We start from the raw sequence: 27966 nt of genomic DNA, 5'->3' as shown, positions 1-27966 counted from the left end.
CTAGCATCTAGGTCAACTCGATGACTTGATCTCACAAGTCATGGATATAGAGATATCAAGTTGACACATGAGTATGCATTGGAGAATGTATACTGAATGACCCGCCATGAGAAAGTATCATGGATCGTTATATGAGTGTCATATACTTTCTCATGTGACTATTAGTATGACTACTAGTCCTTAGACCTGAAGTCACCATGGATCCCTACATAAGGAGTTATGTACTTTGGTTTCGTCAAACGTCACCTGTAATTGGATGGACTATAAAGGCGATTACTGGGTATGTAACAAATTATGCGGAGGGATGTGAGTGATGTAAATGGGATCTATCCCTCCTATATGACGGGAGTGACATCGATATTCTTGATAGAGTGAGACCACGAAGTGCATGATCATGCCCAAATGAGTCAATATGAGATATTGAGCTCATTTGAGTTAGTGAGTCTACTTAGAGTTCAAGATTTAGATTGATTAGAGGATGACATGATCTATGCCTCACATTGATCAATCTAGATGTCTAGGATAGAAGGACATTGTCATATATTGTGAGGAGTCACAATTAGTAGTCACAAGGTGATGTTGGATCTCAACATTCTTGTGACTTGGGTAGTAATGATGTGTTGCTAGATACCGCTCATTACTTATGCTCCTAAATGGGTTTAGGGGCATTGTCAACGTTACAAGAACCTATAGGGTCACACACAAAGGACAATTAGATGGAGATTAGGTTCATATAATGAACCAAGAGGATTAGATTCATATAATGAATCAAATTGAATTAAGAGTAATCCTAATTGGACTATTTGAGTTGGACTCAAGTTGATTCATGTGTTCAATGAGTCTAATTTATATTATGACTCATTGAATCAATTTAATTAAATGAATTAGATTCATTATATTAAATTGGCTTGAATTAAATGGTTGGATTAGATCAACCATGAGAGAGATTAAGTCAAGTTTGACTTGACTTGAGAGGAAGAGGAAGAGTCAAGTTTGACTTGACTTTATGCCACATCATTTGTGACTTGGCATTAAGTGGCCAATGATGATGTGCCACATCATCATAGTTAGCACATGTGTGTGCCACCTAATGGAGGTTACAAATCCCCTTTCAATTTAATGTGGTCAGCCACATTAAATGAGAAGGAGTTACACATGTGTGGCCGGCTTCTTTGTGAATGAATGGGATTCATTTTCATTCAAGGCATTATTCCATCATCTTCTTCCTTGCTCTCTCTTCTTGCTCTCCCTCTCCTCTCTTGGCCGAACCTTACCAAGGTGCTAGCACACCTTTGTGTTAGGTTTCTCCACCTATTTGTTCGTGTGGATACTTCTAGAGGGTTGTACATTCGACAACCTCGAGATTCGACATCACTTGGAAGAGCGGGATACGCGAAGGGCTTCGCACCAAGGGTAAAGATCTTCTCTTAATGTAGATCTAGATGTAGGAAACTCGTACTCATAAATTTTGTTTTATTTTACTTCGCATGGATCCGCTGGCATGGGGGTTTCGGGGTTTCCGCGACGCGAAAAAGCGGTTTTCGCGACCCGAAAAACCCAACAGTGGTATCAGAGCCACGTGCGAAGCGATTACGAATTTAATTTGATTTTTTATGAAAAATATAGGTTCTGTAACTTTCTGTAATTTTATGATTTTTATGGGTATTTTTCTAGTAGAAGCGAAGCACAAGTATTTCGACACTTGTAGGCTTCGACTACCAAGAAGATTTTTCCGAAACAGCAAGGTTTTGCCCCAAAACTTTTTGGGACAGCGGGCTAAGGCACTGTAGGATCGCTTAGGGACACTCGCGATGGTTAGATCGTGGGTAGGGGCGCTGGCCCTGGCCCCGCAAGGGGATTTGTTCCGCGATTGCGTCTGAAACCGCTAAACGGGACCGCCGGGAATTTTTACTCGTAAAAATTGTAAAAATTATAGAAAAAATTACAGAAAATTATAGAAAATAAATAATCTAGAATTATGTATTATTTGTATTATTTTGTGATAGTCATGCCCAAAATGACCCAATTTGATTGGAAATATATTGTAATTCATATTACGGCCTGCGCGCCATCATTTGTGTTGTGTGTGTTGTATACTTGATATGCGACCTGCGCGTCGTGCCTTTCTCCATTTATTCTTGTTGTAAATTATTTTAGACTCGAATATAACTCAAGTTTCAAAAATTGTAATGTACAAAATTGGAGCGGTGGAAGGTCCACTCGAGATGGAGTTACGAGGAGGGCGCGAGCAACACAAGGTGGTCAAAGGGAGGAGCTGTTGACCTTAGGTTGACCATCCGATCTTCTCATTGGCTTGAGAAGATCGTAGTAGGGCCATGACTAATCACAAATAATTTAATTAATTGCTTGTGTGTATGTGATGCATAATTAGTAATTAATTAGTGCCTAACGATTAGATTAGATCTAAATCGTGTACAAGATGCACCCTCTCGATTAGATTAGATCTCAATCGCGTCAACTCAAATGCCTACCGTGCCGTGATACCTATCACTACCTCGATCACATGTGTTGTTGAATCTGTTAAAGCAGAGCAACACATATTATCTTGGTAGGGTACGGAGGGACAATCTTGGTCCCGCTTATCAACGCATGGGTTAATATAACTCAATTAGATTGAGTAACTAGTTAACTCAATTGGATCGAGTTTAACTATAGGCATTTTCCAAATGGTTGGTAGATAGGTCAAAATCACATTTATATTAATTCTTGGGCGTATTAGCCAAAGCTAACTCGAATTTTAATATAAATGCGGATCTTGATCCTATAAACAAGAGTTGCATAGAGATGTAATTGGTAAATTGTTACCTACCGATCATACTAATCTTGGGCGATTTAGCCAAAGCTAACTCAAGGCGTAGTATGATGTGGATCTTGTCCCACATGAATTATAGAATTCAGTTGGAGCATCATTTAGTTAAAGGCCTAATTAAATGATTTAAAAGATTATGATATTTATTTTCTGCATTTTTCTGTTGTAGATAACCATGACGTCGAATACGAACTCTTTCTCCCTGCGTTCTGTCCTTGAGAAGGACAAGCTCAACGGAGCAAATTTCCTAGACTGGTACAGGAACTTGAGAATAGTTCTCACTCAGGAACGTAAACTGTACGTTCTGGAGCAGCCCATTCCGGAGGCTCCTCCTGCCAATGCCACGCGAGCTGACAAAGATGCTTATAAGAAGCATCAAGATGATGCATTAGATGTGTCATGTCTGATGCTTGCGACCATGAACTCTGAGCTTCAGAAGCAACATGAGTTGATGGGCGCTTACGATATGGTTGAACATCTTCGTCAACTATATCAAGGACAAGTGAGGCACGAGAGATTCGAGATCTCTAAGGCACTATTTCAGTGCAAGATATCAGATGGGGCTCCCGTAGGCCCATATGTACTCAAAATGATTGGGTACATAGAAAACCTACAGAGGTTGGGGTTCCCACTTGGCCAAGAGCTGGCCACTAACCTGATATTGCAATCCTTGCCGGATAGCTATAGTCAATTCGTTCTAAACTACAACATGAACGAAATTGACAAGCCATTGCCCGAGCTGCTTAGCATGTTAAGAACTGTTGAGCTGAACCTTAAGAAGGTTAAGCCCCACTCTGTTCTGATGGTTCAGAAACACAAGGGCAAGGACAAGCCCAAAGGCAAGGGAAAGTCCCAAGCCAAGGGCAAAGGCAAGGCACTGAAGCCTAAAGCAGGGGTCGCCAAGGATGCTACCTACTTCCACTGCGGTCAGACTGGGCACTGGAAGAGGAACTGCAAAGTGTACCTGGAAGATCTTAAGAAGAAGAGGAGTGAGACTTTCACTTCAGGTATATATGTTATAGAAGTCAATCTATCTATTTCTTCATCATGGGTATTAGATACCGGATGTGCTTCTCACATTTGTACTAATGTGCAGGCGTTGAGAAATAGTAGGGCATTGAAAAAGGGCGAGGTGGACCTACGCGTAGGCAATGGAGCACGGGTTACTGCTGTTGCTGTAGGGACTTATTTTCTATCTCTGCCCTCTGGGCTTGTACTAGAGTTGGATGATTGTTGTTATGTGCCTGCTTTAACTAATAACATAATTTCTGTTTCTTGTTTGGACAAGAAAGGTTTCTCTTTTATAATAAAGGACAAATGTTGTTCTGTTTATTTAAAAGATATGTTCTATTGTAGTGCACCTCTGATGAACGGACTCTACATTCTAGACCTTGAAAGCCCTATTTATAATATAAATACCAAGAGGTTCAAGTCAAATGACTTGAATCAAACCTATCTCTGGCACTATCGCTTAGGTCATATAAATGACAAGCGCTTATCCCAGCTCTATAAGGATGGTTTGCTGGACTCATTTGATTTTGAATCTTATGAGACATGCGAGTCATGCCTACTAGGCAAGATGACCAAGACTCCCTTTAGTGGGCACAACGAAAGAGCGACAGATTTGTTAGGACTTATACATAGTGATGTATGTGACCCTTTCAATGTTGCTGCTAGAGGCGGTTAAAGGTACTTCATTAAATTTACTGATGACTTCAGTAGATATGGTTATGTGTACTTGATGACGCATAAGTCTGAATCCTTTGAAAAGTTCAAAGAATTCAAGAATGAAGTACAAAACCAGCTTGACAAGAGTATTAAGATACTTCGATCAGATCGAGGTGGTGAATACCTTAGCCATGAGTTTCGTGACTTTCTAGCTGAGTGTGGGATCCTATCCCAACTCACTCCTCCTGGAACACCACAGTGGAATGGTGTATCTGAAAGGAGGAACCGTACTCTATTAGATATGGTACGGTCTATGATGAATCACACAGATCTTCCTACATTTCTTTGGGGCTATGCTCTAGACACGACAGCTTTTATACTCAACTGAGTTCCATCCAAGGCCGTGATAAAGACACCATATAGGATATGGACTGGGAGAGATGCCCAGGTGTCTTTTATGAGGATTTGGGGTTGTGAGGCTTATGTACGACGTCAAGTCTCGGACAAATTGGGACCCAAATCCGACAAGTGCTATTTCATTGGATATCCCAAGGAAACTAAGGGATATTACTTCTACGTTCCCAGTCAGCACAAGGTAGTTGTGGCAAAGACTGGGGTCTTTCTAGAAAGGGACTTTGTTTCTAGAAAGACTAGTGGGAGTACGTTCGATTTTGAAGACGTTCAAGATGCGGACCATAGCACTGAGGCCTCGATGAAAGTTGAACTGGAACCACAAAGAGTTGTGGATGATGTTGTTCCACAAAGAGTTGAGGAACAACAACCAATTCAAGTAGACATACCTCATTTCTCTTGTCTGACCATGATGACGTTGTGCTCATAGATGATGAGCCTACCACCTATCAGGAAGCTGTGATGAGACAAGATTTCGAGAAATGGCTAGAGGCCATGAGATCCGAAATGGAATCCATGTACACCAACCAAGTATGGACTTTGGTTGATCCACCTGAAGGGGTAAAACCTATTGGGTGTAAGTGGGTCTTTAAGAGAAAGACTGACATGGATGGACTTATCTATAAGGATCGCTTGGTAGCTAAAGGTTTCAAGCAGATTCATGGTATTGACTATGATGAAACCTTTTCTCCAGTAGCGATGTTTAAGTCCATTCGGATCATGCTTGCTATTATAGCATACCATGACTATGAGTTATGGCAGATGGATGTCAAAACTGCGTTTCTGAATGGAAACCTACTCGAGGATGTGTACATGACACAACCTGAGGGTTTTGTAGATCCACAGCATACTAGCAGAGTATGTAAGCTGCATAGGTCCATTTATGGACTAAAGCAAGCTTCTCGGAGCTGGAATCTTCGATTCGATGATGTAATCAAACAGTTTGGTTTCATCAAGAATGAAGATGAACCTTGTGTCTACAAGAAGGTTGTAGGGGACATAGTTGTCTTTCTCATATTGTATGTGGATGACATATTACTCATTGGGAAAGACATCCCTACTACAGTCTGTCAAGACTTGGCTAGGGACATGTTTCTCAATGAAGGACTTAGGTGAGGCATCCTTCATTCTAGGGATACAGATCTATAGAGATAGATTTAAGAGATTGCTTGGCCTAAGTCAGAGTACATATATTGACAAGGTACTCCTTTGGTTTGCCATGGAGAACTCCAAGAAGGGATTTCTGCCGATGTCACATGGCGTGAGTCTTTCGAAGACTCAAGGTCCCTCTTCTAAAGAGGAGAGAGACCGCATGGATCAGATCCCTTATACCTCAACCATAGGATCTATCATGTATGACATGCTATGTACTCGTCCTGATGTCTCGTATGCTTTGAGCATGACGAGCAGATACCAGTTAGATCCAGGTGAAAGTCACTGGATAGCGGTCAAGAATATTCTTAAGTACTTAAGAAGGACCAAAGAATATTTCTTGATATATGGAGGCGATGACGAGCTAGCTGTAAAGGGTTACAGTGATGCCAGCTTCCAGACCGATCAGAATGATTATCGATCACAATCAGGGTTAGTGTTTTGCATTAATGGTGGTGTTATAAGCTGGAAGAGTTCGAAGCAGGACACAGTCGCTGATTCTATGACAGAGGTCAAGTACATTGCTGCATCAGAGGCAGCAAAGGAGACAGTTTGGATCCGCAAGTTCATCACTGAACTTGGGGTAGTTCCTAGTATCGCTGACCCTATTGAGCTCTATTGTGACAACAATGGAGCTATAGCACAGGTTAAGGAACCTCGCTCACACCAGCGGACCAAACACATACTACGGCGCTTCCATCTCATTCGAGAGATTATCGAGAGAAGAGATGTGAAGATTTGCAAAGTACCTACAGAGGCTAACATCACAGATCCCTTGACCAAGGCCATGGCACAGAGGAAGCATGATGGTCACACTAGGTCATTGGGGCTTAGAGCCTATACTGATTGGCACTAGTGCTAGTGGGAGATTGTTAATTAGAGCCATAGAGTTAATTATTTGATGATTGTATTATGGACTTGTTGTATCATATTTTATAGAAATAAAGACATTTGTTTTTGGTTATTATACTTACTTGTATTGGTGCCAAATAAACTAAGTATAATAGCGTCCTTGAGTAGAAGATTCTTACCTATATCAATCGATTGGTTGAATCGATAGTAAGATGATATAGGGAACACTACTCTTAATCATTCCTAGTCGAGTATTAACATTCAGGGACAATGTTAATGCGACGAGACTAGCATGTAGGTCAACTCGATGACTTGATCTCACAAGTCATGGATATAGAAATATCAAGTTGACACATGGGTATGCATTGGAGAATGTATATTGAATGACCCGCCATGAGAAAGTATCATGGATCGTTATATGAGTGTCATATACTTTCTCATGTGGCTATTAGTATGACTACTAGTCCTTATACCCGAAGTCACCATGGATCCCTACATAAGGAGTTATGTACTTTGGTTTCGTCAAACGTCACCCGTAACTGGGTGGACTATAAAGGCGATTACTAGGTATGTAACAAATTATGCGGAGGGATGTGAGTGATGTAGATGGGATCTATCCCTCCTATATGACAGGAGTAACGTCGATATTCTTGATAGAGTGAGACCACGAAGTGCATGGCCATGCCCAAATGAGTCAATATGAGATATTGAGCTCATTTGATTTAGTCAGTCTACTTAGAGTTCAAGATTTAGATTGATTAGAGGATGACACGGTCTATGCCTCACATTGATCAATCTAGATGTCTAGGATAGAAGGACATTGTCATATATTGTGAGGAGTCACAATTAGTAGTCAAAAGGTGATGTTGGATCTCAACATTCTTGTAACTTGGGTAGTAATGATATGTTGCTAGATACCGCTGATTACTTATGCTCCTAAATGGGTTTAGGGGAATTGCCAACGTTATAAGAACCTATAGGGTCACACACAAAGGACAATTAGATGGAGATTAGGTTCATATGATGAACCAAGAGGATTAGATTCATATAATGAATCAAATTGGATTAAGAGTAATCCTAATTGGGCTAATTGAGTTGGACTCAAGTTGATTCATGTGTTCAATGAGTCTAATTTATATTATGACTCATTGAATCAATTTAATTAAATGAATTACATTCATTATATTAAATTGGCTTGAATTAAATGGTTGGATTAGATCAACCATGAGAGAGATTAAGTCAAGTTTGACTTGACTTGAGAGGAAGAGGAAGAGTCAAGTTTGACTTGACTTTATGCCACATCATTTGTGACTTGACATTAAGTGGCCAATGATGATGTGCCACATCATCATAGTTAGCACATGTGTGTGCCACCTAATGGAGGTTACAAATCCCCTTTCAATTTAATGTGGCCGGCCACATTAAATGAGAAGGAGTTACATATGTGTGGCCGGCCACTTTGTGAATGAATGGGATTCATTTTCATTCAAGCCATTATTCCATCATCTTCTTCCTTGCTCTCTCTTCTTGCTCTCCCTCTCCTCTCTTGGCCGAACCTTACCAAGGTGCTAGCACACCTTTGTGTTAGGTTTCTCCACCTATTTGTTCGTATGGATACTTCTAGAGGGTTGTACACTTGACAACCTCGAGATCCGGCATCACTTGGAAGAGCGGGATACGCGAAGGGCTTCGCACCAAGGATAAACATTTTCTCTTAATGTAGATCTAGATGTAGGAAACTCGTACTCGTAAATTTTGTTTTATTTACTTTGCACGGATCCGGTGGCATGGAGGTTTCGGGGTTTCCGCGACGCGAAAAAATGATTTTCGCGGCCTGAAAAACCCAACATATAAATGAAGAGTAAAACAACATTACAATAAACATTTTGCTTTGCTTGCTTCTTTATCACTTTGGAATGTCTCTTGATGATTGAAAATACAGTAGCACTTTGCTCCAGATCCCCTAAGAATTAGCACCGAGAATCCTCCTTAAAATTATCTTTATAAGTCTGCTATTTAGGTTGATTTTTGCATACCAATTGATTGGTAGACTTCACCAATTGATTATTATCGAATCCAACCATTTAAACTTATAGAACGTCTATTTTTTTTACGTTACTAATAGATTGGAATGGTTGCACCCTATCTATCACATCAATCAATTCCATAATATTCTGTCCATTGTTATAGTGTACCACTTGATTTCTCCAATCTATTGAATCACCAATCGATTACACCAATCAATTAGTAAGTAATAAAAGTCTATATCTCTAAACAAGTTCCATTTTGTATCAAAAATCATCTCATTCTAATATCCGAGTCAAAAGTTATGACCTTCGAAATTTTACTTTGTCGAAACTTTCTCGTTACCTAGCATCCAATTAACCTTGACTTGTCGAGACTTCACGCCTTGTTGCTAAGTGTCTAGTCAACCATGTTGGGGATCGACGACCGGCTAGAAGGGGGTTGAATAGCTAGTTACCCCAAATCACTTTCCTACTTATTCGTTAGCACAGCGGAATACAAGGAATACAAATACGAATACGAAAGCTAATCTAAATACAAGATGAGAAAGAAAATCAAAGCAACACGCTTGTTTAATGTAGTTTAGAGATAAACCACCTACTCCATGGTTGTCCTTAAAGTGGATGATTCTGATCTATCGGTGGATGACTCCCTGGCAAACTCCGACTAGATCACGCAGCTCCTTGTGGGTGGAGAAACCTCACCACAACTCTCACAAGAACAGTTGAGATGCTAGGACACTGGTAGACTACTAATATGGGTTAACCACCTCTATTTCGTCAACCTTAACAAAGCTTCCAAGTCTTGGGTATATAGGCCATGGGTTGGAGAATCCCACCTACCAGTGGACTGGTAAAAGTACTAATAGACTGCCCTCTGTGGTAATTCGACCGTTACAGTTGACTAGTGGTTTTACCAGTCAACTGCTTCACACTGATTGAATGAACAAAGATATTCTGTTCCTTCCCAGTCGATTGACAAATCCATCAGTCGACTTGTAAACCCTAGAACCTAGGGTTTCCCTCCTCGAATATAATCTCTCAGCACTCGGATCCTCACGACTCACTAGAGTTTTCCTTACAGTCTTGACCTCTTGCCTTCAACCCTACTTCCTTTGGCTCTCATCCCTCGGATGCATTTAAGCCCATGGCTTGTCCCAATGACATCCTTCACGAATACCTCAAAGTACGCTTCCCTCGGCTCTTGTCCTTGTTGTCTTGTCTATAGTCCCTCGGATGCTCTATTCTTCACCAGACCTGAAGTCATCAAGCTGAGTCATATGTGTATCCTACAAATCTGCACAACTCAAATAAACATATCAAATAAAGGATAAACCTAACTTAAATCCTTTTCCTAAATATCAAAATATATGGTCACACGGATCCTCAAGATTGCATCCAACAATCTTTTTCTTTTTGATGTTTGACAATGCATTTAAGTTAGGGAAAACATAATAGCAAAATAATATGTTAATAATATATTTGGACTTACGTTGTCAAGGCTACACACTTGGACTTACATCGCCATGGAAATATGCAACATGCATTAAAACCTATCACAAGGCTCCCCCTACACCTATGCTCTCCATTGAGCTAAGAACTTTATCACAGGGATATTTACGAACATATCACAAGGTTTCCCCCACACCTAAGCTCCCCATTAGGTAGGATTTTCTCACCGCAAAGGCATTTAAGGTTTTCCCAACTAAAACCTTACTTCTCCCCCTTTTGCCTAATATCAAAAAGCTTCCAATAATACCCAAATTGTTGAAACTGTAGGGGAATCGGTGGCCGGCTCGAACGGGGGTTGGATAGACAGCACCCCCAAATACTCACTTCTTACTACGATGTTAGCTTGCGTAGCGGAATACAAACAAAACAAACAAGCTAAACACTAAAGAAATGCAAAGACTAAGAAAGAATAAGCAAACCGCTAACACGTCGATGTAACGTGGTTCGGAGATAGCTTGCTCATACTCCATGACTATCCGTATGGTGGACGATCCCTCAATCTGTCGGTGGATTAGTCCCCGGCAAACTCCGGCTATCTCAAATCGCTCCTTGTGGGTGGATAAACCTCACCACAACACCAACCAAGACTCTTAAGACTAGTAGACTACTAATTAGGGTTTACAACCACTAATTTCGTCAGCTCTAACCAAGCTCCCAAGCTTTGGTTATATAGCCCGCGGGTTGAAAATCCCGACTACTAGTCGACTGCCAAAACATGTAGTCGACTGCCCTTTGTGAAAATTCGACCGTTACATCCCACGGCTCGATACCAGTCGACTGCTAAAACTAGCAGTCGAATACTCCACACTAACCGAATGAACAGAAGCATTTTGTTCGCTGCCAGTTGACTGCACGGTCGACTGCTAAAATATACAGTCGACTGCTACAGTTACGCTACAGTACTGCTATAGTAACGCTACAGTCCCTCTAAAACTAGGATTTTACTCCGAGTACAATCTCTCATGCACTCGTACCCTCACCCTTATGACTCACTTGACGCTTCTTTGCAGCCTTGACCTCTTGCCTTCAAGCCTACTTTCTTTGTCTCTCGTCCCTCAGATGCATTCAAGCCCGCAGCTCGTCCCCAATGTCATCCTTTGCGTATGCCTCGAAGTCGCTTTCCTCAGCCCTTGTCCTCGTTGCCTTGTCCATAGTCCCTCGGATGCTCCATCCTTCACTGGACTTAGAATCATCAACCTGAGTCACATGTGTATCCTGCATACTTGCACACTCACATACACATATCAAATAACAAGGGTGAACCTAACTTAAACCCTTTGCCCAAATACCAAAACACATGGTCCCACGGACCATTGGGATTGCTCCAACAGAAACTTGATCATCCAAACTGACCCTAAACTCGTGTATTTATTCTCCAAGGGTCTCATACACCTATATGAGTTGTCCTGGCCAAAATCAGTGCTGAAAAATAGTTTCAAACTTGTATCAGTCGATTGCCCTTATCAAATTCAACTCACAGCGACATTCTGTGTTCGATAAATACTATTACCAATCGATTGGTACCCTTATTTAGCCCAAATTAGTATTTCTAACCCAACTTTAAAAATGGACTAATAATTCCATAGACATCTAAAAATCCCTAAATTTTGTGGAGATGTTTGTTTTAATCATGTCTACTTGGAAAAAGTACATTTAAAAATGTACATATCTCGGATCTCAAGATTGACACAAAATCTAAAACTATCTAAATGGTTCAATTGAACCTTAACCTAATGTCCTAGTTTTGGATTTCTCTTGATGTATTAGCCCATACTAAACCTCAATGCATCCCTAGCATTTGTTTATATGACATATATACATCTAAAACCAATTGTCATACAAGCTGAACCCAAATCATATTTTCATGCATGAAACTTAACCCAATTGTGCCAATTCCCTAGGTTTGAGACTCAAGTCCGTCTCCAAACCACTTTGGCACATTTGATGACCCATCTAGAATCCTAAGTACAACTCACTTGAGATCCATTGGCCATGGGTCCCAAATTGACTCATTAAACTCCTCTTAGAGCTCTTAACTTTAGTCACCTCGCTAGGTGACTCATCCATAATTACTAGGTCACATCAGTGTACCTCGGGTGACACTTGGCCTACAAACTTAACCTTAGACACCTTGTCCTTGGTTATTTTCTCCTTACCTTTAAATGGCTTCCCCTTTCCATTTCTTAACTTTGCTTTGTTATAGTCATATGCAACCCTACATAAGACTTTCCCTTAGCCTTAGAGACATTAGATTAGTATCCCAAATTTGATCTATCATTGTTAAGTTTTTGACTACCCAACATTGTATCTAACCCTAGAGATCCAACCGTGAATCTTGTTAGGGTTTTCTCCAAATTATCAAGCTTTACCTTCAAAACTTGAATTTTCTTTTCTAGACTCCTAATTCTAGAATTAACTTGTCCACATTGGGCATTCCTAGACCTACCAATCTTTCTAGGCATGTGTCTCCTCTTTTGGGGATTAATGCCTAGGTTCTCCTTAAGTCTACCATTACTAAATTTAGCATGAATAAGTCTCCTAGGGTTATGATCTACATTGACCCAATTTCTATTATGATATTTAAAACCAAAATTATGCATGGATAAATATTGACAATTATTTCTAGCATGTATGGAGGAATTTAAATTTGAATTAATCTTCAAGTTAGGGTATACCTCCCTTACCCTTAAAGCTCCCCCTTGACTTGAGCTCTTCTTCTTTTCCCATTTCTTCAAATGTGTTAGCTTCTTGAGCTCTCCTCTTCTTGGGCACTTCATGTGGTAGTGAACACACTCACCACACATGAATCATCTAATATGCTTCTTCTTCTTTTTCTTCCTATAACTCAAATTAGATTCTAAAATAATTGAATTGAGTTTAGGAGTTACCTTCTTATTACCCAATGGTCACCTATGTAAGGGATCGGTGGTCGACTTAGCAGGGGGTTAGATAGACAGCGCCCCCAAATAATCGCTTTTCCTACGATGTTAGTTTACACAGCGGAATAATACTAAAACAAACAAGCTAAATAATAAAGGAAAGAAAAACAAGCAAATCGCTAACACATTCATTTAACGTGGTTCGGAGATTAGGGCTCCTACTCTACGGCGTGTCTGTAAGGTGGACGATCCCTCAATCCATCGGTGGATTAGTCCCCGGCAAACTCCGGCTAGCTCAAACCTCCTTGTGGGTAGAGAAACATCACTACAAACTCACCAATACCTCTTGGACACAAGGGAAACTCTTGAGCACTTGTAGACTACTAATTAGACTTTAACCAAGTCCAATTTCGTCAACTATAACCAAGCTCCCAAGGTTTGGTTATATAGGCCACGAGTTGGAAACTCCGCCTACCAGTCAACTGCTAAAACTAGCAGTTGACTGCCCTTTGTGGAAATTCGACCGTTACATCCCAATGGCTGGATACCAGTCGACTGCCAATCGACTGCTCCACACAAACCGAGCGAGCAGAAACATTCTGTTCACTGCCAGTCGACTGCACCAGTTGACTACACCAGTCGACTGCTAAAAATAGCAGTCGGCTACTACAGTAAATGCTATAGTAATTGCTACATTACTGCTACAGTAACCCCTAAACTTATGATTTTGCCCCGAGTACAACCTCTTAGCACTCGAACCCTCACCCTTATGACTCATTTGGCGCTTCTTTGCAGTCTTGACCTCTTTCCTTCAAGCCTACTTCCTTTGGCTCTCGTCCCTTGGATGCATCCAAGCCCGCGGCTCATCTCCAATGCCATCCTTCGCGTATGCCTCGAAGTCACTTCCCTCGGCCCTTGTCCTCGTGCCTTGTCCATGGTCCCTCGGATGCATACAAGCCTGCGGCTCATCCCCAATGCCATCCTTCATCGGACCCGAAGCCATCAACCTGAGTCACATGTGTATCCTGTAAACCTGCACAACTCAAATACACATATCAAATATAAGGGTGAACCTAACTTAAACTCTTTGCCCAAACACCAAAGCACATGGCCGCATGGACCATTGGGATTTCTTCCAACAATCTTCCCCTTTTTGATGTTTGGCAATACGTTTAAGTTAGGGAAAATATAATAGCAAAATAATATGCTAAAAACAATGGACTTACGATGCCAAGGCTACGCACTTGGACTTACACCACCGAATGAACTAACATTACCAAGGCTACACACTTGGATTTACACCGCCAAACGGACTTACAATGCCAAGGCTACACACTTGGACTTACAACGCTGAATGGACTTACGTTGCCAAGGCTACACACTTGGACTTACACTGCCGAATCACAAACAATGCAACATGTATTTGAACATATCCCAAGGCTCCCCCTACACCTAAGCTCCCCATTGAGCTAGGAATTTTATCACAGGGGTATTTAAGAACCTATCATAAGGCTCCCCCTACGCAAAGGCACTTAAGGTTTTCCCAACTAAACTTTACTTCTCCCCCTTTGTCTAATATCAAAAAGCTCCTAACAATATCCCAATTGTCGAAAACTTAATCATCAAATTGACCCTAAACTCGTGTATTTATTCCCCATAGATCTCATACACATATACCAACTGACCCGGTCAAAATCTAGTGTTGAAAACACTTTCAAACTGGTATCAGTTGACTGCAAGAAGTACCAGTCGACTGCCCTTATCGAAATGAGCTTACAGAGACATTCTGTGCTAACTGTAGCAGTCGACTGGTATGCTATTTCTGAAAAAATCAACCTTTTCTGACAAACTTCAGAAATACACCAGAAATTCCACAAACCTCCAAAAATTCTCAAATTTTGTGGAGAGGTTTATTTTATCAATGTCTACTTGGGAAAAATATATATAAATATATAATTATCAAAAATTCCAAGATTGATACAAAATACAAAACTAACTAAAAAGTTCAATTGAATCTTGACCTAAAGTCCTAGTTTTGGCTTCCTCTTGATGTATTTGCCCATACAAACCCACAATGCATCCCTAGCATTGGTTTATATGGCATCTATATATCCAAAACCAATTATCATGCTATATGACCCCAATGTCATATTTCTAAGCATGAAACATAAACCAATTGTGCCAAATCCCTAGGTTTGAGACTCAAGTCCGTCTCCAAACCACTTGGCACATTCCTTGGCTCGTCTAGACTCCCAAGTAAAGTCCACCTGAGATCCATTGGCCATGGGTCCCAAATTGACTTTTTGAGCTCCCCATAGAGCTCTTAGCCTTAGCCACCTCCTTAGGTGACTCATCAACAATTGCTAGACCATATCGGTGCACCTCCGGTGACACTTGGCCTACAAACCTAACCTTTTTAACCTTGGACACCTTATCCTTGGTTAATTTCTCCTTACCTTTAAATGGCTTTCCCTTGACATTTATTGACTTCTCCTTACTATAGTCATATGCAACCCTAGCATAAGACTTTACCTTAGCATTGGAGACACTAAATCAGTATCCTAAACCTGATCTATCATTGTTGGGTCTTTGGCTACCCAACACCATACCTAAACCCTTAGATCCAACATTAAATCTTTCTAGGGTTTTCTCCAATTTATCAAGCTTTGCCTTCAAAGCTTGATTTTCCCTTTCTAGGTTCCTAACCCTAGAATTGATTTGTCCACATTGGACATTTCTAGACCTACCCATTTTTCTAGGTATATGTCTCCCCTTCTTGGGATTAATGCCTTGGGTCTCCTTAGGTCTATCATTTTTAGATTTATCATGTATTGGTCTCCTAGGGTTTTGATCTACACTTACCCTATTCCTATCATGATATTTAAATCCAAAATTTTGCATGGGCATATAATGATTAACATTATTTTTCCTAGCATGTAAGGAGGAATAAAAATTTGAATTGTTTTTAAATTAGGGTATACCTCCCTTACCCTTGAAGCTCCCCCTTGACTTGAGCTCTTCTTCTTCTTCTTCCATTTCTTCAATTGTTCCAACTTATTGAGCTCTCCCTTCCTAGGGAATTTTGTGTGGTAGTGTCCCTTCTCCCCACACGTGAAGCACACAATGTGCAATCTCCTCCTTTGGGCTTCTTCATTCCTACAACCCTTGTTAGTATTTAAATTAACTTGAATAGGTTTACGAGTTACCTTCTTCTTACCCATTGGGCACCTACTCTTGTAGTGTCCCTTCTCATTACAACCGAAGAAAATGATATGGTCCTTTGACTTGACTTCGGTGAAGGTACTTGCTAGGTTGACCACTTCCAAGACCTTTTCTTCATCCTCTTCACTTGTCTTGGATTCTTCTTCAACCTTTGAGGATGTCTCCTCATCCACACTAGTGGATGGCATTTCTTTATCCTTCTCCTCTTCGGATGTTGAGCATGGCTCAACTTTCGGTTGCTTAACTTCCTCTCCTTGAGTAATTGAATCCATCTCCTTGGGCTCTACCTCTTCATGTGTAGACAAAAGTTCCTCTCCTAGAACTTTCTTCAACTTATTCCACAACTCGTGGGCATTCTTGTATTCACCTACACGACTTATCACGTTAGAGGGTAAAATTTTAATCAACATTGATATTACCTTTGAATTTGCCTCCGATCGTATGGTTTGCTCCTCCGTCCAATGTCATGGTCGGAGCTTCTTCCCTTTCTTGTCTCTTGGGACTTTGAATGGCTCTTCAACCACCATCATTGTGCCCCAATCTGTCTCGAAGAAGTTATTCATCTTCATCATCCAAAAGGTGATATCCCATAAGCTTCCTCCTTCGAACTTCGGCGGTTCTATTAAGTCGGTCTTCTTGTATTTGCTCTTCTCAGCGATTAGTTTGGTGAAGTGCGACCTCGGCTCTAATACCACTTGTAAGGGATCGGTGGCCGGCTTGCAAGGGGTGTTGGTTGGTCCTAGGAATATCGTACTGGTTTCCCTGTACAAAAATTTTGTACAAATCCTGAACCTTTCCTAACAACCTATTGTGTTCTTTAGAAATTAAATTCGGAATTGCAAACGGAACTTAACATTATTAATTCCAAATTTAACTTATCTGTTCTTAGAGGTTTAGACTTGGATCGCAAACGATACTTAACATTATAGATCCAAATTCACCTATGTTACAAATTCAATTAAATATTTATTTTGAAAATCGGCTCCCAAGTCAAACATGGCCAGGCACTTGGCCTTCTTGGGTATGGGAACATCCACCACTGCCTCGACAAAGCCTCTTAACAAAATTCAATATTTAATTTCCTTATATAACTCTAGGTTTAACCAAAAAGAACAATCGAATCACAAGATCAAAAAACAAAAGAAACAAAAATTCGAAGCAAATCTGAATATCTAAAATCTCTAGCCTCTTGTGTTTGAAATTCATACAAAGAAAAACTAGTATGATGCGGAAAATAATTACTAGTTATACCTTTCTTTGTATGCAACGACCTCTTGATCTTCTACCGTATTCCTCTTCTTATCTTGGACGTCGTGTGGGCGATGATCTTCCAAGACGAGAACCACCCAAGCCCTTCTTCTTCCTTCTTCCAAGTTTCGGCCAAGCAAATTTCTCCAAGAGATAGCAAGTCTCGGCCACCACCACCAAGCTCCAAGGGATCCTAGAAACAAAGCCTCCTTTTCCTCCTTCTTCTCTGATCCTGTCTGAGAAGCTGGACACGACGGAGATCTGGAAGAAAGAAACACACCGTGCTGATGAAGAATAATGTTTGCCGAATTCCAATCCGAGAAACCCAAAGCGGATCGGAAAAAAGTGGAGTTATCAGAGGATTTCCTCGTATGAAGACCCGATGATGAGGAAGAAAACCAAATCTGAAGAGAAGAAACCCAGATCCGAAGCTTCCAGGACTTCCTGCGCACAAGAGACCAACCAACACTATCGTCAGTGACCTAAGACTGGGGTGGGAATCCCTGGCTAGGCCCTCTGACGCTCAAGTCAATGATCTCTCTTCGTATGGATGAAGGAAAAAGAAGATGAACAGTAGATGAGGAAATTAGGGTTACGAGTGTGCACGATGATGTGAACTTGTGAACTTACCTTGCCAACGGAGAGGATTCCCCTTTTTATACCACTTCATATAACCTCCGTAGTCATGAAGTGGACCCCGGTTTGTTAGAGTTTGTTATGAGATGACGTCAGCTATGTACTTGTGGTGAATCACTTTTAAGGAATCTTTTTTGTACCCCAGATGTACCTTCTTGGTCGTTTAGCACCTGCAAAATAATATAAAAACACATTTCCCGCCAAAAATATATATATTTTCTGTCATATAGTTACATACTATAGATATCTCCATTAATCATCATGTCACTCCTTTTGCTGTAATTAATTCCATCTACCAATATTCCTTATATCTATCGAAGTCAATATATTCTATCAAGTGTCTTTCCCAGTCACGGGTCAATCGACCGGTCTCGGCTTTCCTTCTGGGCGATATATTTCGGTCGATATAGACTTATCTCTTATGTACCGACTGATATTTGCCTACCTCAAAGTCTTTCTCTTTGGAAGTATGTTTCGTTCGATGTAAATCTAACTCCGCTTGAAGGTATGTTTCGACCGATATTAGCCTAACTCCGCCTGGGCAGTATGTCCTGGCCGATATTAACCTAGCTCTGCCTAGGAGGTATGTCTCGGTCGATATTTGCCTACCTCAAAGTCTTTATCCTGGGAAGTATGCTTCAATCGATGTAAATCTAACTCCGATTGGAGGTATGTCTCGGCCGATATTAGCCTAACTCCGCCTGAGCAGTATGTCCCCGCCGATATTAACCTAGCTCTACCTAGGAGGTATGTCTCGGCCGATATTTGCCTACCTCAAAGTCTTTATCCTGGGAAGTATGCTTCGATCGATGTAAATCTAACTCCGATTGGAGGTATGTCTCGGTCGATATTAGCCTAACTCCGCCTGGGCGGTATGTCCCGGTCGATATTAACCTAGCTCTGCCTAGGAGGTATGCCTCGGCCGATATTTGCCTACCTCAAAGTCTTTCTCCTGGGAAGTATGTTTAGATTGATGTAAATCTAACCCCGATTGGAAGTATGTCTCGGCCGACATTAGCCTAACTCCGCCTTGGCGGTATGTCCGGGCTGATATAAACCTTAACTCCGCCTGGGAGGCATGTCCCGGCCGATATTAGCCTACCTTCCCCTGGGAGGTGTGTCCCGACCGAGATAAACCTAACTACCTCTGGGAGGTGTGTCCCGGCCGAGATAAACCTAACTCCCCTTGGGAGGTGTATCCCGGCCGATATTGGCCTATCTTCTTGGTTTCTTTACCCCCTTTTCTCTCCTTATCAGGGGCCTATGAAACCTTACCCATATCACTAGCCTTCCCTTCAAGTCTAGTCGAAGGAGGTGTAGACGACTGACTAGACATAAGTCTGGTTTTGTCTTTTCTTGCCCGTGACTCTGCTCCAGATATTGAAATGACCTCACAGATTTTGTGTACCACTGTCTCAGTAAATTAAGTATAGCAATCCTGTGAGCCTTTTGCTCCTTTAAATAGGGCTACACCCTTCTCTTCATCCACAACCCATCTCAGTTCTTTTCCTTCCTTACCACCTTTTATTACTAAGGCTATGGTCTCGAATCCTCCCCTTTGGGGGCGGCTTTTGTTGGACCAGGTGAGATCTATATATGAGTTTGTTGGGATTTTTGTTCCGGCTACCTCTAGAGTTCAAGGGATTGTCTTAAGAGATGAAGCTTCACAGTTCAGATTTTTCATCCAAAGATGCCGATGCTCTGAAGGACTCAAGGAACTTCAGAGAGATTTTTGCTACTCATAGAGGGGCAGCCAAATGACCCAGGGGTGCTATGTGAAGGGCACAACACATGTTACCCTTGGGCTATACTTGGTCACTCCACTTGCCGAGCTCTAGGGCTTGAGAGGGGAAGTGGTTTTTACATTTACTTTTCCATCATGGAATGAATAAATGTTTCCCTGTCTCATTTCCCTTGAGCTTTTCTGTTTTTGTTGCTTTCTTCATTCCGGGCAGAATATTGCCACTTATGTGCCTTGGCAAGCCTGGGCGAAGTGAGATATTTCCATCTCTGCACCATGGTAAGTTTGAATCCAGTGGGATTGAAATTTTCTAAGTGTTGTGAGAGCTTGTGTTTGTGAACTTTGTTATTTGTCTGAGGCTTACTGTTCTGAGGGGAAATGTAACATTATGTATTTGATCAGATTCTAAGTGTAACAACAGACTCTTGCATCAAATTAAATGATTCTATGGAATCTTTCTGTAATTTACAAGAGTAAATGTAATGCTGCGTTCTACATATCCTATATATCATTTATCATGACCGAGGCTGTCTTAACTATTGGCATACTTCTATATCATGACTAGTATTATAATCAAAGTCATATCGGCTAATATAAAATTAATTCGATCAATATTAGTTTGTATTTCATAAGGACGTTAATTTAAAATCTGTCATTCTCCTAAATCTTCATCCTTAAATGTTTTTGTCCTTAGCTTGGACTTTAGTCAAGAAAATCAATCCTTTTCACTTTTTCATGTCCAGTTAATCACGTCTTCTTTTGAAGCTTCCTAGCTGGTGATTGGTTCTCCTTCAGGTGAGAGAATGTTAGAAGCATACCCCGAGACGCTACCAACTCCAGCGTGATCCGACCTATCACATCCGATATAAATGTTTTTATGATGGTATGACACATACTTTATCTGACTGACACGTCACGTGGGTCTTTTGCCTTTCTATTACGATCCTAAGCGTCTACTGCAATAAAAGTGCTTTGATCTGACGACAATTGTGTGCTTTTCAAATCCTAAACCCTTCGTCTCCTTTTAAACTTTGTCCTTTCTTTTTTCTTCTCTAGAGTTCTTTTCTTGCTGCTGCCTTCAACCAAATCCCGGGCTCACCGTTTCTCGACGATCTCTTTCCTTGTCTTCAGTAAGTAATCTGTTGCTTCACTAGCCTATATTTTTGTCCATGGCTGAAGAAGCAATTGCTCCTTGGTATGTTCATATGTCCTCTTCCTTTGATAAAAATGCGAGGCTAGCTATCCGTCGTCAGTATGAAATTCCCAAGGAATACGGTATCATAATCCCAAAATCAACTGATCGTCCTCATCGTCCCCCTGATAATTGCGTGAACTTTTTCAGGGACCAGTTGATAGGGGGCTTAAGATTCCCCATTCCTTCTTTCTTGATTGAAATAAGTCAATACTTTGATATTCCTTTGCAACAATTTGCCCCCAATGCATTTCGTTATCTATGCGGTACTTACATGTTGTTTCGTTTGCGGGACATTCCTCCTACTCCTCAAAATTTCTTCATGTTATCTTATCCCAAGTGCTCGGAACCTGGTGTCTTCTTATTCCAGTCACGAACTAAAATGGTTCTTTTTGGAGATATGCCATCGTCTCTCAAAGTCTGGAAATCTCATTTTTTCTTCTTAAAGTTTCCAAGATCTATTCCTTGGTCTCATGCTTGGAAATCTTTCTTGCCCCCCTTGCCCGACGTCAAGGACTTTCATCTTCATCCTTCTTTCCCCATCTATTGTGAGAAATTGTTAAATCATCGACTTTCTATTCTTAAGTGGCTACGAATTGATCTCCTATACTTGTTTGGCTTAAGCCCTGTCAGACCTGATACTCGAGTTCCTTTAGGTAACACCTTATTTCTTTCTTCTTATTTTTAACTAACTAAACTAATTTTCTTCTCTATGTAGTGGTTAGCTTCTACGATGCTTTGATTAACGAAGAACTACGTGTGGAAGAAGACATACTTCGCGCCAAGGAAGCCGAACTTCTAGCGACTATTGCTCTTCCACCCCCAATTGAAGAACCAGCCCCTTTAGCTGAAGTACCCAGTTCTTCGGGCGCTCTTGAAGCTGTTGAAGCTCCTGGAGATCCTTCTGCAGAGATCCTTCCCAATCCTGTACCCATTGTCACCTCTCCAGCAGCTGATGTCGTCTCCTCTTCTGCCCCTCTTCCTCTCATTGAGCTCACGTCTCCTGGTGGCTCTGGTAAATCGATAACTGAACTTTCTAAGGGTAAACGCCCCGGCAAAAATTTACTAGAGCTCCTCCTTCGAAAAGGAGGCTCCTCCTTCCTGCTGACAAGCTGGTTTCAGAAGGTTTTGCTCCGGCTGACCTTACTTCTGATGAACCGACGCTGGCGGAACTCTACCCTTCTCTTAATTTTCCTGCTCAACGCCAGCGCCTCTGGTGATGTCTCTTTTACTTTTCCTCTATCCATTCCAACTTCTGGATCTTTACCTTTCTCGCCTTCTTCTTACTTGGTCTTTGCTCCCCCATCTATTCCTACTTCTTCCTTCTCGGCTGGTCCCTCTACCATTCCTGTTCTCCCCATATTACTAGGGGGTTCTTTTGCCAGCTCTTGGGATGAAGTTCGTCCCCTTTTTGAAGAGCTCTCTATTCCTGAGGCAATCGATCGTTTCTCTCATAAGAAGAATCTAGTGCGTTTACTAATGCTTGCTTTCTATTTTTCAACTGTTATCTTATGACTTTTCATTATACTTCCAGCGATGGATAGAGAATATGGGTTTTTCTCGACTACTGCACAACTTATACACTGATAACAAGAGGTTGAGATCTGAAAACAATAAGCTAAAACAAGAGGTTGCTGAATTATCTTCTGCTGCGTTTTTTGCTGCTGCCAAGAAACAACTTGAGGCTCAGATTGAAAGTCTTGAAGCACAATTTAAATTAGCTACAGACCTCAACCAAGAACTGACTTCAAAACTTGGCGAGCTAAAAGATAATTATGAAGTAGAATTGACTGAGAAGCTCAAAGCCCTGCAACTGAAAGAAGATGAGGTAGCATCTCTGAACATCTTCCTTGATTCAGCTAAAGCCGAGGTTTCTGCCAAAGAAGATAAATTAAAGACCTCTCAGATGGCATTGGTGGTCTACAAGGGGAACGAGGATGTTCGTTACAAGAAACGGGCCACCGCTATGATTGAATCTACTGAATTCAATAGACCGATTGTGAGGTCCATCCTATCCGCTTTTACTACAGGAGCAAAAGGAGCAATTCGACAATTGGAAGAGGAGGGCTACTTAGCTCGTGTCCCTCCTCCTAATTTCTTAAATCGTCGCAAGCTTATTGAGAACAAGCCTCCTGATCTGTACCCTAAGCTGACTCTAACTTAAATTCAAGTTATCGAAGCTCTGTAATGATAATCTGATAAACTCATGTGACTCTGATTATTCCCTTTTGGTTGTTAATCTTACTCTTTCTCAGGATAACTATCTGTTTTATGTAAATGTATCCAATGTTGTTTAGTTTGTCATCATACGATCTTTCCTAACAGCTCGTTTCCTGATGACTGGTCGATATATATCAGGATCGATAAATATCGCCCGATATTTCATAGTTTAGTCATATCTCACCCGATTTAACACAGCTTTATTATGCTATCCTTAATATTGGTCAATTTATTTTACTCGACCGGTTTACCCTTGTGTCTTCATATGTCCTTTTCTTGTATTAATCGAGTCTAATGGGGTTTTATTATAGTGTATATTATTTGACTCATTATGATAAGCTTTTGGTCGACACACTGGCCTGCTCTTTTGTCTCGGCCGATCCATCAGAACCGCCCGATTCATATCTATGAATCTCACTTAGTAATTTTCGACCAGATTCTATCTGCTAACAAATACCTTGCGCTTAATTCCTTCCTCATTTTATTACGCCAATAATTTGACTTTAATGTCTATAGAGTTTCCTCAAAAATTATTTTCGGTGAACCTTTATACACTTTTCGAGGAAGATCATTCAACTTTACTTCTTTCTTTTGTTTTTATCCTTTTGAGGTTATTCCTTATTTATGACGATTGGGGTTCTGAATACCTTGTCCTCTTCTTCTTTCCTTCCACTATCTCTATTTGGGGGTTTTAGTACAGGGTCAAAAGAAACATAAGGGTTTTACGAAGTTTTCTTCCGCTTTTCTCATCTCTGTTCTTCTTCCCTGATTCCTCTTCCTTTCATTGTTCTTTTCCATGGCAACTTCCTCTCCAGCATAGTTTCTCTCGTGCACTTCCAACCTTATAGATACAGAAGAAGTGGATTTACAAGCGACCTATGGTTTTCCTTCTTATATCATCCGTCCCGCTCCTCATGAGGGTCCACATCTTCCTCCCTTAGGGTGTATCTCTATCTTCAGAGATCAAGTCTTACAAGGTTTTCGATTTCCTCTTCATTCTTTCTTCTGTGATGTTAGTTTTTATTTCAATATTCCACTAAACCAATTTGTTCCTCAATCCTTTTCTATCCTCGTGGATTTTATCGGGGTATCTAAACTGTTGGATTTTCCCCTATCTCCCCGTCTCTTTCATCATTTCTTCATTCCCCGGTGGGTAGATGTTGGTGTTTTCAAGTTCCAATCTCGTCCCAAGGCCATTTTGTTTAACCGCATTCCTCCTCAGGGGGAATGGTATCGTAAATTTTTCTATATGCGTCTCCCCTCTCCCCCTCCATTTCCTATTCAATGGATACACGACTTACCTCCGCTTCCTATCACTCACAATCTCCTCAACGATCCTTCCGTTACTCTTGCTTTATCTAAATTGAGGGGAGCGAAATTTAGTTTGCCGCATCTAATTGAGGAGGGTTTGATGTTTCCCTTTGGGATAGACAACATTGACACTCCTTTGGATAGCTCTTTTGGTAGGTATAATCATTTCATTTCACCTTTGCTAATTAGCATATCTCTTTGATAATGGTGTTTATCCCCTGTATTTCAGCTGATGTTCTTCTTCCGGCTTTTATGTACAAGAATTCTGCTATGACTAAGTCTTTTGTCAATAATCTTGGAGAAGAATGGTTGTGCGCCCACCGATCCAATCCTAATTCCTCCACGTTGGGCTTGCTTTCCAAGGAAGAACGCCAAGAAGAAGCTGTCGCAACCATGGAAGAGGAGGAAGAAGAACTTTTTGTTACCTTAGTTAAAAAGCCAAATCTCACTAAGGACTCTCCCTTTGGCGATTTCTTTGGCACTTTTGTGCAAGCTCCTCTTGTCCCGGCGCCTATTTCTCTCTCGAGAGAGGTAAGGCACCGATAACTCTCACCCATATTATCTCTAATCCTGCTCTTAGGATGATGAGGCCCGGTCTACTTATCCCTTCTTCTTCTATTATTTCAGCTCCTCCTACTTCTGCTTCTGAGCTGGCCGTTATCCCTCCTGTGTCCTCTGCATCCTTGGCATTGGTCTTGCCTCCCTTGGCTTCTAGGCCTCGAACAAAACGAACACCTTGTCAGCGATCCTCTCCAGGTGTCAGTCCTTCAGCCGTTAGTATTCCCACAACTGCAACAACCCCTTCTACACTGTTACCTTCTACTCCATCTAGTTCTTCCCCTGCTTCTCTTGTTTCTACTATCCCCTTCCCTTCTATTGCCTCCTCTTCTTCTCTGCCTCCTGCTTCCTCCCTTCCCCATCCTTTATTTAAACTGGCCGCAGGCTTACCTTCTCAATTGGGACAGCCCTCTAGTCCACCTAGCTATGGCACTTTGCAACTACAAGGTTTATTAGCCGAATCATAGATGCAGGGTTATGAACAACTAAGAGGCCTTAGTCTCCCACATCGAGCTGATCGCCATAGTCGTCAGGCAGTGGCTGTAAGTATTTCTAGTTATATGTTATCAACTTTGTATCTTCATCTTTAACTTACATTATCCTTTTGTTTAGTTTCTTGCCACAAGTCTACATATCGACCAGCTACTTACAGCTAAGGATTATGAGAACAATAAGTTGAAAGCTCAACTGGAGACGTTGAAGGCTGCTTCACCTTCTTCTAACAATGATATGGCTCAGTTGCAAGAGAAGGTGGCCTTGCAAAATCAATAGTTGGGGACCTTGAAACAAGAATTGGAGGAGTGTCAACAACTATTGAAAGATAAAGAGCTTGCCAGAAGGACGTTAGAATTACAGGTGGATAGGCTACATTCTGGTCTTCAACTAGAGATGGCTTTAAAAGAGAAAGCTCTCTCAGATGCTTCCCAGAAAAGTCTTATTTTAGAGAAAGTAGAGAAGCTCCACAATGCTTGTCTTTCTGACCAAGCTCAGGACTTAGCCTCTCATGATTTCATTCTCCTACAGGAACAAGAGCAGAGGAAAGCTCAAGATGTTGAATTATCATTGCTCGAAAAGGAATTGGAGCAGCTTAAATCAGAGAAGGATGCTTTGAAAGATCAAAACGCAAAACTACAAGCTGATTTTCAAAGTTACAAGGAGCAAGAGAAGAACCGGTGGGAAGAGTGGCGTCAGACTTATTTAAAGTCTTCAGTCTTTGCTCGGGAATTCGTTCGTAGGATAGTAGTTGCTCTAAATCATTCCGTATCAGGAGTTCTTCAACAATTAAGAGAGGGTGGTTACCTACCTAAGGAACCTCCCCTTTCTTTTATAAATCGTCGCAGGCTTAATGAAGAGCTACCCGCAGACTTAAAAGGCCCTTTTCCGAATGTTTAAGGAGATCATTCATAAAAGACTTGTACTATAAGAACTGATAATGAAAAGAAGTGCCATTAAAGCTGGGTAATTAGGTACTTGCAGTATATAAGAAATTCTTGATACTTACTTGCTTCTTTATCATGCTGGTTTAAGAATACCCCTTCTGAAATGCTTTTGAGTATTGAGTATAAACTTTATTCAAGAACTCCTAGCTTATCTCGTGAAGTTAAGCCTTGTCCTGATGAATTCTTCTGCAGACAACATCTGGTATACTTCATAATTCCAAAAGAATGCATAATTTCAATTGATCTCTAGATAAAGCACTATGTAAAATTCCTGAGTTCTAAGCTGAATATATTATTCTAGGCGAATTTTAAATAAAGACTTCCAAATGGATGGGCTTCCAAATGAATAATGTATCATATGTATAGCATCCCTTTTGAATCCTGGTCTCATGTCCGCATAACCCCGGTCGATTAGGCCTTGAAATTATAAGATTCCTCACTCAATTGTGCTCTGCGATGATTTAGAGTCTCCGGTTCCTCCCATGAAGACCCGTTCGAGTTACTTCATGAGATTTCCCGATCGACTTATGTTCTGAGATGGTTTAGAGTCTCCGGTTCCTCCTATGAAGACTCGTATGAGTTGCTTCATAAGATTTCCCGATCGACTTATGTTCTGAGATGGTTTAGAGTCTCCGGTTCCTCCTATGAAGACCCGTCCGAGTTGCTTCATAAGATTTCCCGATCGACTTATGTCCTCTGATGGTTTAGAGTCTCCGGTTCTTCCTATGAAGACCCGTCCGAGTTACTTCATAAGATTTCCGGATCGACTTATGTCCTCTGATGGTTTAGAGTCTCCGGTTCTTCCTATGAAGACCCGGCCGAGTTACTTCATAGAATTTCCCGATCGACTTTTGATCTATACTGGTTTAGAGTCTCCGGTTCCTCCTATGAAGACCCGTCCGAGTTGTTTCATAAGATTTCCTGATCGACTTGTGATCTCAACTGGTTTAGAGTCTCCGGTTCCTCCTATGAAGACCCATCCGAGTTACTTCATAGAATTTCCCGATCAACTTGTGATCTTTGATGGTTTAGAGTCTCCGGTTCCTCCTATGAAGACCCGTCCGAGTTACT

Source organism: Zingiber officinale, chromosome 9A (genome assembly GCF_018446385.1).
Source record: "Zingiber officinale cultivar Zhangliang chromosome 9A, Zo_v1.1, whole genome shotgun sequence".
In the NCBI taxonomy this organism is placed as follows: Eukaryota; Viridiplantae; Streptophyta; class Magnoliopsida; order Zingiberales; family Zingiberaceae; genus Zingiber; species Zingiber officinale.
Note: the sequence above shows the minus strand (reverse complement) of the source record.